The sequence below is a fragment of the Suricata suricatta genome, chromosome X (genome assembly GCF_006229205.1).
Source record: "Suricata suricatta isolate VVHF042 chromosome X, meerkat_22Aug2017_6uvM2_HiC, whole genome shotgun sequence".
NCBI classification, from domain to species: Eukaryota; Metazoa; Chordata; class Mammalia; order Carnivora; family Herpestidae; genus Suricata; species Suricata suricatta.
Window position 1 is genome coordinate 45,948,603 of NC_043717.1, and position 12,308 is coordinate 45,960,910.

The following is a 12,308-nucleotide window of genomic DNA, read 5'->3' on the forward strand; positions in this document are numbered from 1 at the left end:
TATATATATATAATGGAGTACTATATGGCAATGAGGAAGAATGAAATATGGCCATTTGTAGCAAATTGGATGGACCTTGAGGGTGTCATTCTAAGCCAAATAAGTCAGGCAGAGAAGGATAGATACCATATGTTTGCATTCATAGGTCTAACAGGAGAGACCTGGCAGAGGACCATGGGGAGAGAAAGGGGGAATGAGAGTGGGGAAGAAGGAGGGACACAGATCAAGGAAGACTACTGAATACTAAAAACGAACCATGGATTGAAGGGGGAGGGGGAGGAGGGAAGGGGTGATTGTCATGGTTGAGGGCACTTGTTGGGAGAAGCTTGGGTGTTATATGGAAACCAATTTGACAATAAACTATTGTAAAATTTTTTTTTAATTTTAAAAACGGAGACATTTCTGAAAGCAGCTATGGATAAAAGGGCCTTAACCTACAAAGGAAAACCTATCAAATTGGTTACAAGACTATGTAACGAAACTTGGCAGGCCAGAAGGGAATGGCAGCAAATCTTCAATGTGATGAACAGGAAAAATATGCAGCCAAGAATTCTTTATCCAGTGAGCCTGTCATTCAAAATAGAAGGAGAGATAAAGGTGTTCCTAAATAAACAAATTTGAGAGAATTCATCACCACCAAACCAGCCCTACAAGAAATTTTAAGAGGGACTCTATGAGAGAAAAGTAGCAAAGAATATAAGATATCAGAGACATCAGTACAAAAATGAACCCTACAGAGAGCACAATGAATTTAAACCCACATTTTTCAAAAATAATGCTGAATGTAAATGACTGAATGTTCCAATCCAATGACACAGGGTTGCAGAATGCATAGAAAAACAAAATCCATCTATTTGCTGTCTACAAGAGAATTATTTTACCTGAAGTAACCTTCAGATTTAATGTAAGGGGATGGAGAAATATCTATCATGCCATTGGAGTCAAAGGAAAGCAGGAGTAGCCATACTTATATAAGACAAACTGGACTGTAAAGTAAAGGTACTAAAAAAAAGATGAAGAAGTACATTATTTAATAATTACAAGGTCTCTACATCTGGAAGAGCTAACAATTATAAACATCTATGTGCCCAACACGGGAGCACCTAAATACAGAAAATAACTAATCACAAACAGAAGCAATCTTATTGATCGAATGTGCTAACTGCAGGCTACTTTAATACTTCACTTACAATAATGGATAGGTCAACCAGACAGAAAATCACTAAAACAACAATGGACCTGAATGGCACAATGGAACAGATGTAAATAATAGATATATTTAGAACTCTGCATCCTGAAGCAAGGGAATACAATTTCTTCTCAAGTGCACATGGCACATTCTCCAAGATTGATCACATACTGGGTCATATTACAGCCCTCCATGAATACAAAAGAATTGAGATCATACCATACACACTGTCAGATCACAATGCTATGAAACTCGAAATCAACCACAGGAAGAAGTCTGGAAAACCTCCAAAAATGTGGAGGTTAAACACTACCCTACTGAAGAATGATTGTGGGAACCACGCAATTAGAGAGGAAATTAAAAAATATATGGAACCAAATGAAAACGAAAACACAACAATCCGAAATCTCTGTGATGCAGCAAAGGCAGTTCTAAGAGGGAAGTTTATTGCAATCCAGGTTTATTTCAACAAACTAGAAAAAACGCAAACATAGTCTAACAGAGCACGTATAAAAACAAGAAACAGAGCAGCAAGAGCACCCCAAACCCTGCAGAAGAAGAGAAATTATAAAGATCATGGCAGAAATGAAGAATATAGAATCCACAAAACAATTAAACAGATCAATAAAACCAAGAGTTCGTATTTTATAAAAATAAGCAAAATTGATAAACTTCTAGCTCGGCTCCTCAGAAAGAAGAGAGAGAACACCCAAATAGACAAAATCATTTAGGAAAATAAATCTATTACAACGGATCCATCAGATATACAAGCAATCATCAGAGATTACTATGAAAAATTATATGCCAACAAACTGGACAACCTAGAAGAAATGGACAAATTCCTAAACACACATGCACTACCAAAATTAAAATGGGAAGAGATAGAAAATCTGAACAGATCCATAACCAATGAAGAAATCGAATCACTCATCAAAAGTCTCCCAAAGAATAAAAGTCCAGGGCCGGATGGATTCCCAGGGGAATTCAACCAGACATTTAAAACAGAGTTAACACTGATTCTTCTCAAGTTATTCCAAAAAATAGAAATGGAGGGAAGACTTCCGGTCTCATTCTAGGACGCACACATCACTTTGATTCCTAAACCAGACAGAGACAACCCCCCCCAAAACCAGAGAACTACAGGCCAATATCCTTAATGAATACAGATGCCAAAATACTCAACAAGACATTAGCAAATCGAATTCAGCAGCATATAAAAAGATTTATCCATTATGATCAAGTGGGATTCATTCCTGGGTTACAAGGCTGGTTCAATATTCACAAATCCATCAATGTAATACATCATATTAACAAAAGGAAAGAAAAAATCATATGATCCTGTCGATAGATGCAGAAAAAGCATTTGAGAAAAAAACAAAATCCCTTCTTAATAAAAACCTTCAAGAAAGACAAGATAGAAGGAACTTACTTAAATATCATAAAACCCATTTATGAAAAGCTCACAGCCAATGTTATCCTAAATGGGGAAAAACTGAGAGCTTTCGCTCTGAAATCAGGGGGTTCCCTTTGCTCTGAAATCATGAAGTCCTGTTGCTCCACTATTGTTTAACATAATGATGGAAGCCCTAGCATCAGCAATCAGTCATCAAAAGGAAATAGAAGTCATCAGAATTGGCAAAGATGAAGTCAAACTTTCACTTTTTGAAGATGACATGATATTCTATATGGAAAACCTGACAGACTCTACCAGAAGCCTTCTAGAACTGATCCATGAATTCAGTAAAGTTGCAGGCTACAAAATCAATGTACAGAAATTGGTAGCATTCTTATACACCAATAATGAAGCAACAGAAAGAGAAATCAAGAAATGGATCCCATTCACAATTGCTCAAAAAATCATAAAATACCTAGGAATAAATGACCTGTATGCTGAAAACTATAGAAGACTTATGAAGGAAATTGAAGAAGACACAAAGAAATGGAAAAATATTCTGTGCTCATGGATCGGAAGACTAAACATTGTTAAAATGTCATTATTACTCAAAGCAATTTACACATTCAATGCAATCCCCATCTAAGTTGCACCAGCATTCTTCTCAAAGCTAGAACAAACTATCTTAAAATTCATATAGAACCACAAAAAACCCCGAATAATCAAAGAAATATTGAAGAAGAACACCCAAACAGGAAGCATCACAATCTCAGACTTTAGCCTCTACTACAAAGCTGCCATCATCAAGACAGTATGGTACTGGCCCCAAAACAGACACATGGATCAATGAAATAGAATAGATAGCCCAGAAGTGGACCCACAAGTGTATGGCCAATTAATCTTTGACAAATCAGGAAAGAGTATCTAATGGAAAAAAGACAGTCTCTTCAACAGGTGGTGTTGGGAGAGCTGGGCAGCAACATGTAGAAGAATGAAACTAGAACACTTTCTTACACCACTCACAAAAATAAACTCAAAATGGATAAAAGACCTGAATGTAAGACAGGAAACCATAAAAACCATAGAGGGGAATGCATGAAACAGCCTCCCTGAACTCAGTCACAGCAATTTCATCCATGACACATCCCCAGAGGCAAGGGGATCAAGAACGAAAATGAACTGTTGGGACCCCATTAAGATAAAAAGTTTCTGAACTGAAAAGGAAACAATAAAAAAAACCTAATAGGCAACCAACTAAATGGGAAAGGATAGTGGCAAATGGCATATTAGATAAAGGGCTAGTATCCAAAATCTACAGGGAACTCTCCAAACTTCACACCCCAAAATCGAATAATCCAGTGATGACATGGGCAGAGGACATAAACAGACACTTCTCCAAAGAGGACATTCAGATGACCAACAGACACATGAAACGATGCTCAGCATCACTCATCATCAGGGAATACAAATCAAAACCACACGGAGATACCACCTCACGCCAGTCAGAGTGGTTAGTCAACAAGTCAAGAGACTATAGATTCTGGCGTGGATGTGGAGAAACGGGCACTGACTTACACTGTTGGTGGGAATGTAAACTGGTGTAGCCTCTCTGGAAAACAGTGTGGACCTTCCTCAAAAAATTAACAATAAAACTCCCCTACCACCCAGCAGTAGCACTGCTGGGAATTTAACCAAGGGATACAGAAGTGCTGAAGCATAGGGGCACATGTACCCCAATGTTCATGGCAGCACTTTCTACAATATCCAAATCATGGAAAGAGCCTAAATATCCATCAACTGATGAATGGATCAAGAAGATGTGGTATACACACACACACACAGACACAGAAACACACAGACACACACACAAATACACACACACACACACACACACACACACACACACACACATATATATATATACACACATACCTATATACATACCTACACACACATACATACAATGGAATACTACATGGAAATGAGAAAGAATGAAATATTGTCTTTTGTAGCAAAACGGGTGGTCCTGGAGTAAGTCATGCTAAGCAATATAAGTCAGGCAGTAGGAAAGATACCATATGTTTCAACTCATGGGTCTAGTAGGAGAAACCTAATAGGGGACCATGGGAAGGGGAAAGTGGGTGAAAAGGGTTGGGGAGAGAGAATGAGGCAAATCATGAAAGACTTTTGAATGCTGAGAACAAACTTAGGCCTGTGGAGGGAGGGGGGAAAAGGAAGGGGGTCATTGTCATGGAGGGGGGCACTTGCTGGGAAGAGCGTTATATGAAACCAACTTGGTAATAAACTATTTAAATAAAATAAATAAATAACCCACATAAACAAAAAACTAAAATAAAAGAACAAAGTTAACATAAAGAGGTCAGAGGAAAATAAATAATGAAGTTATAAATGGAAATAAAATTGAGGATATAAATGCAATAGAAGAAATTTAACAAAACTACAAGTTGGTATCTTGCAATTTTTTATTAATTGACAAAATTTACATAGTTGGTTAGATTTCTACCTAGATATTTTACAGTTCTTGGTGCAATTGTAAATGGTATAAATTTCTTGATTTCCCTTTCTGTTTCATTACTGGTGTAAAGAAATGCAATAGATTTCTGTACATTGATTTTGTACCCTGTGCCTTTGCTCAACTCATATCAGTTTGAATGGGTTTTTGGTGAAGTCTTTTGGGGTGCATGCTGAGCATCGTGTCATCTGTGAAAACTGAAACTTTGACTTGTTCTCTGCCAACTTAGATGCCATGTATTTCATTTTGTTATCTGATTTCTGAGATCTGAAAAGTATAGAAAATTTATGAAGGAAATTGAGGAAGACACAAAGAAATGGAAAAAAAATTCCATGCTAGTAAATTTACAAACATTTTTAAAATGTCTACACTACCCAAACCAATCTACACATTCAATGCAATTCAGATCAAAATTGCCCCAGCATTCTTCTCAAAAGCGAGAACAAACACTCCTAAGATGTGTATGGTACCACGAAAGACCCTGAAGAGATAAATTAATTTGAAAAAGAAAACCAAATAGGAGGCACAGCAATCCTAGATGTTAGCCTCTACAACAAAGCTCTAATCATCTAGACAGTATGTTATTGTCAGAAAAACATATACATACACCAGGGCAATAGAAGAGAGAACCCAGAACTAGGCCCTCAAATGTATGGCCAATTAATTTTTGACAAAGTAGGAAAGAGTATGCGATGGAAAAAAGACTGCCTCTTTAGCAGGTGGTGCTGGGAGAACTGGACAGCAACATGCAAAAGAATGAAACTAGACCACTTTCTTACACCATACACAAAAGTAAACTCAAAATGGATGAATGACCTAAATGACAAAAAAAATCCCCATCAAAACCCTAGAGGAGAAAACAGGCAACAATTTTTTGACCTCAGTCTCAGCAATACCTTGCTCCACACTTCTTGAAAGGCAAGGGAATTAAAAGAAAAAATGAACTATTGGAATCTCATCAAGATAAAAAGCTTCTGCACTGCAAAGGAAACAATCAACAAAACTAAAAGGTAACCACTGGAATGGGAAATGATATTTGCAAATGACATATCACATACAGAGTTAGTATCCAAAATCTGTGAAGAACTTATCAAACTCAACAACCAAAAACAACTAATCCAGTAAAGAAATGGGCAGAAGACATGAATAGACACTTGTCCAAAGAAGACATCCAGGTGGCCAACAGACACAGGAAAAGATGCTCAATGTCACTCATCATCAGGGTAATACAAATCAAGACCACACTGAGATACCACCTCATGCTGGTCAGAGTGGCTAAAATGAACAAACCAGGAAACTGTAGATGCTGGCAAGGATGTTGAGAAACGTGAACACTTTTGAACTGTTGGTGGGAATGCAAACTGGTGCAGCCACTCTGAAAAACAGCTATAAGTTCCTAAAAAAAATTAAAAATAGAACTATCCTATGACCCAGAAATAGCACTTCTATAAATTTACTCAGGGGATACAGGAGTTCTGATGCATAGGGGCACATGTACCCCAATGATTATAGCAGCACTTTCAACAATAGCCAATTTATGGAAAGAGCCTAAATGTCCATCAACTGATGAATGAATGAAGAATATGTGGTTTGTATATACAATGGAATACTACTTGGCAATGAGGAAGGATGAAATCTGGCCATTTGCAGCAACGTTGATGGAACTGGAGGGTATTATGCTAAGTTAAATAAGTCAGTCAGAGAAAGACAAATAGCATATGTTTTCACTCATATGTGGATCTTGAGAAACTTACCATAAGACCAGGGGAGAAGGGAAAGGGGAAAAAAAGTTACAAAGAGTGAGGGAGGCAAACCATAAGAGACTCTTAAATGCTGAGAACAAATTGAGGGTTGACAGGGGGTGGTGTTGCCAGAGATTTAGAGAAAGTAAATTTTAAAACTGATTACAAATCTTGAACGGCAGACTTTATCGATCAGAAGAAATAATAAGTGTACTTGAAGATGATTTTTTAATTATCAAGTCAGAGGAGCAAAAAAAGATGAATAAAAGTCAAGAAAGCCTATGAGGATTATATTTCACCATTACCAACACCTTGGGATGGGGCAGTTAAGATGTAGGTAAGGTAGGGGAACGCTGGGGTTTCCTCATCCCTCAGATACAGGTATGTTGTCATCAAATCGTTTGGTACACCCAGGAAATTGATTTGTGGAGTGGCAGAGGGATCTCCATAGTTGTAGGGAGACTGTGTCGGAGGTGCACTGTGTGTGATAGTGAACTGGAGGAGATAAAAACTATGGTGCTCTGAAGTGGAGGGAAATATTTCCATGGACAATCAAAAGGGAGAGAAAAAAAGGGAATTGAGAAAGTGTGGCATCGAGGTTGCACAAGAGGAAAACCTCTCTGGACCACGGACTGAGGAGTAAGAAGGAGTAAGAAGTACTGATTGTCACAGACTTTTTTTTTTTTCTATTTCAAACAGCAATTGGAACTCAAACTTTTGGTTTGTGAAGTGCGCGACTTTCTCTGGAGCAGAGCTGTGCTATGTGCTCCTGCGGAGGGGGGAGTTGGCCCTGGAGTGCATAGCATGGGATTTCCTGGGCACACTGGAAAAGAAAATTCCCCTCCCCGCAGTATTTTTAGAAAAGAGTATTTCCTCCTCCTCAAGGACAAACACCCTGCAGGAACCAGCAAAATGCCTTTCGACAGTAGAGGACAGAGGCAAACCCAGAGGGAATATCACTTTCATGTCTTTAGTGGTGCTACACCATAAATTCCATGCACTGTGCAGGCATGAGACTATTTTTCAGGGACAAAGAATTTCAGACACAATGTGGAGAGTCTATACAGCAGAGGAGCGGAGCGGATCCGTGTGATGCTGGATCCTTTAAGACCAGGTTTTGAATTATAACTGTGTACCAAAGGGAGAGCTGACTGCCCTCGTTATTCAGTGAGGGTTGCCTGAACAGCAGAGGATGTGAGATCCCCTGTCAATTGATTAGGGATTGGGATGGCACCCTTTTCTCTCAACACCAGCACAGTAGGACTTCAGAGAGCAACACAGTCTCTCACAGTGGAAGCAAGACACACACGAACCCCTCATCCCTGCCCCCCTTTGCCTAGAAGCTCCTTATTTATAGTGGCAAGACAGCTTCTGAGCCAATGCAGTCAGCATCTCCTCCAGAAGACTAGCAGGGCCAGCACCCTGCATGCACCAAAGTGCAGTGAATTTTCAACTGTATTGAAAGTCAAGTGCTTCCAAACTATAGCTGCAGTATACATGGAAATAGAAATAGACCTACTTCCCCCCCTTATTTACCTTTCTAGTTGTTTTGTTTTTGTTATTATTTTTGTTTTTCATTCAGGCTCATAGTTTCTTGTTTCTTTTTTCCATACTCTTTTCCCGTTCTTTGGATCATACATTTTAATTCTCATGTTTTTCCCTTTAATATTCTTCTTTTTTAAAAGTTTCTTTATCTTCAGAGAGACAGAAAGTGCAAGAGAGATGCATAAAGAGAGTGAGAGAGAATCTCAAGCAGGCTCTATACCGTGAGGAGGTCAATGTGCGGAGCCCAGTGTGAGGATCGAACCCACAAACCGTGAGATCTTGACGTGAGAAGAAATCAAGAGTCCGTCGCTTAACCAACTGAGCCATACAAGTTTCCCTCATCTTTTCTTTTCTTTCTTTTGAAACAGTTTTATACTTGTGTAATTCTCTTCGTTTGTTTGTTGTGTTGTGTTGTGTTCTGTTTTGTTCCTTTTCCTTTTCTCTTTTTTGGGAACAGGTTTTTTCTTCCCTTTTTTCCCAGATTTACTTCATGAAACAAATCAAATGACACATAGTTAAATGACCAAACACTCTCCACAGCAGGGAAGGAGGAGTTCTTCAGAGGAATGACCAGTGGGAAAAAGCAGCCAAAACACAATAGGAGAATACACAAAACACACAATAGAAACACTTACTAAAATGTCAGGCCCTGGACAGTGTATGACCCCTTTGTAATAAAACATTGCCCTCAAGTGCAGGAAACACAACAAGTATTTTAAACATATAAAAGACAAGTATTTGCAAAAATGACAAGATGGAGGAATTTTCCCCAAGAGAAACATCAGTAAGAAATCACAGCAAGAGACTTGCTCAAAACATATAAAAGCAATATATCTGAATAAGAATTTAGAACAGCAGTAATAAGTACACTAGCTGGGCATGAAAAAGGCAAAGAAAACACCAAAGGGACACTGGCTCCAGAGATCAAAGACTTAAAACTGGTCAAAATAGAATTATAAATGCTAAAACTGAGATGCAATTACTGACTGGATACAGTCAAAATGAGGATTGAAAAAGCAGAAGAGAGAATAGGTGATATACAAGATAAAATGATGTAAATAATGGAGCTGAAAAGAAGAAGGAAAGAAGACTATAGAACAAAAGGCAGACCTAGACAACTGAGTGTTTTCAAAGAAGGAAAAAAATATATATCTTTTTCATAGGAGACCAGGAAGAAGAAAGCAAGAAAAAGAGGTAGAATGTTTATTTGAACAAATTACAGCTGAGAACTTTCCTAATGTGGGGAAGGAAACAGAAATTTAATTCCAAGAATCCCAGAAAATGCCCCTCAAAATCAACAGAAACAGGACAACATCAAGGCATATCATAGCAAAAGCTGTAAAATACAAGGATAATGAGACCATTTGAAAGCAGCTAGGGACAAAAGTTCCTTAACCTACAAGGTTAGACACATATAGTTCACAGTAGTCAGTCCACTGAAACTTGGCAAGCCAGAAGGGAGTGGCAGGAAATATACCATGTGCTGAATGGGAAAAATATGCAGCCAAAATTCTTTTTTTAAAATAATAGTTTATTGTCAAATTGGTTTTCATATAACACCCAGTGCTTCTCCCCACAAGTGCCCCCTCCTCCATGACCATCACCCCCTACCCTCCTCCCCCTTACCCTTCAGCCATCGGTTCATTTTCAGTATTCAATAGTCTCTCATGATTTGTGTCCCTCTCTCTCCCCAGATTTTTTTTCACTTTTTCCCTTCCTATGGTCCTCTGTTAGGTTTCTCCTGTTAGATTTATGAGTGCAAACATATGGTATCTGTCCTTCTCTACCTGACTTATTTCACTCAGCATGACACCCCCAAAGTCCATCCACTTTGCTACAAATGGCCAGATTTCATTCTTTCTCATTGTCATGTAGTCTCCATTGTGAATATATACCACATCTTCTTGATCCATTCATCAGGTGATGGACATTTAGGCTTTTCCATGCAAGGCTGTCATTCAGAATAGAAGGAGATATAAAATGTTTCCCATATAAACAAAAACTAAAAGAGTTTGTTACCACTAAACCGTCCCGGCAAGAAATTCTAAGTGTGACTTTGAGTGGAGTAAAAAAAGAGAGGAAGCAAGCAAGCAAGCAAGCAACAAATTCTATAAAGCACCAAAGAACAGCACCAGAAATACCAACTCTACAGGCAACACAATGGCACTAAAGTTATACCTTTCAACAATCACCCTGAATGTAAATTGTTTAAATGATCCAATCAAAACACGTAGGATATCAGAGTGGAAAAAAAACAAGATCCATCTATATGCTGCCTGCAAAATACTCATTTTAGGCTTAAGGACACCTGCAGATTGAAAGGGAGGAGATAGAGAGCCATCTATCATTCTAATGGATGTTACAAGAAAGCCTGAATAACTATACTTATGCCAGAGAAACTAGATTTTTTTTTATTAAGAGTGGAATACCACTACTAAGTTGGTTTCCATATAACACCCAATGCTCTTCCCCACAAGTGCCCCTCTCCATGACCACCCCCCCATTTCCTTCCCCCTCCCTCTTCAGCTCTCAGTTTGTTCTCAGCATTCAAAACTCTCTCATGATTTGCCTCACTCCCTCTCCCCAGCTCTCCCCCCCTCTTTCCCATTCCCATGGTCTCCTCTTAGTTTTCTCCTGTTAGACCTATGAGTGTATGGCCAATTAATCTTTGACAAAGCAAGAAAGAGTATCCAAAGGGCCAGACAAACTAGATTTTAAGACAAAGACTATATAAAGATGAAGAAGGGCATTATATAATAAATAAGGGATCTATCCATCAAGAAGTGATAACAATTTGTAAATGTTCATGCCCCCATCATGGAACTCCACATATATATCAGTTCATCACAACCATAAAGCAACTCATTAATATTAATATTAATATTAATACAAAAATACTACAGGAGCTTAATACCCCACTTACAGCAATTGAGAGATAATCCAGGCAGAACATCAACAATGGCTTTGAATACGCACTGGACCAGATGAACTTAAAAGGTATAATCAGAACATTTAATCCTAAAGTAACAGAATACACATTCTTCTCGAGTGCACAGGGAACATTCTCCAGAATAGATCACATATTCTGTCACAAATCAACCCCCAACAGGTACAAAAAGATAGGTACCTTACCATGCATATTTTCAATCACAATGCTCTGAAACATGAAATAAAGCACAAGAAAAAAATTAGCCCTCAAATACATGGAGAAGAAAGAATGTCCTACTAAAGAATAAATGGGTCAAGTAGAAAATTAAAGAAATAAAAAATTACATGGAGCGGCATCTGGTGAAGCATCAGACTGCTGATTTCAATGAAGGTCATGATCTCAGTTTCTTGAGTTCAAGCCCTGCATCAGGCTCTGCACATTCACCATGCAGAGGCTGCTTGAGATTTTCTGTCTCTTACTCTGTCTGCCCCTCTCAAACTCAGGCTCTCTCTGTCTCTCTCAAAATAAATAAATAAATAAATAAATAAATAAATTTCAAAAATACATGGAAGTAAATGAAAATTAAAACATGACAGTATGAACCATTTGGAATATGACCAGGCAGCCCTAAGAGGAAGAACATTACAAGTAAGGCCTATCTCAAGAAGCAAGAAAGGATCCAAAGACACAACCTAACCTTACACATAAAGGAGTTAGAAAAGGAGCAGCAAATAAAGTCCAAAGCAAGAACAAGTAGGGAAATTATTATTTTTTTTAAGATTCAGAAAGCTTTTATTGGTTGTAACAGAAAATTAAACATATTCACAAATACATGTACAAGATTTCATAGCAGCACTATTATTGATGCCCCCGAATGAGAAACTACCCAGATGTTCAGCAACAGTAGCATGGCTAAATACATGATAGGGTATTCACATAGTGGAATACTGTACCAGCAGTGTTAAGGGGAAAAATGT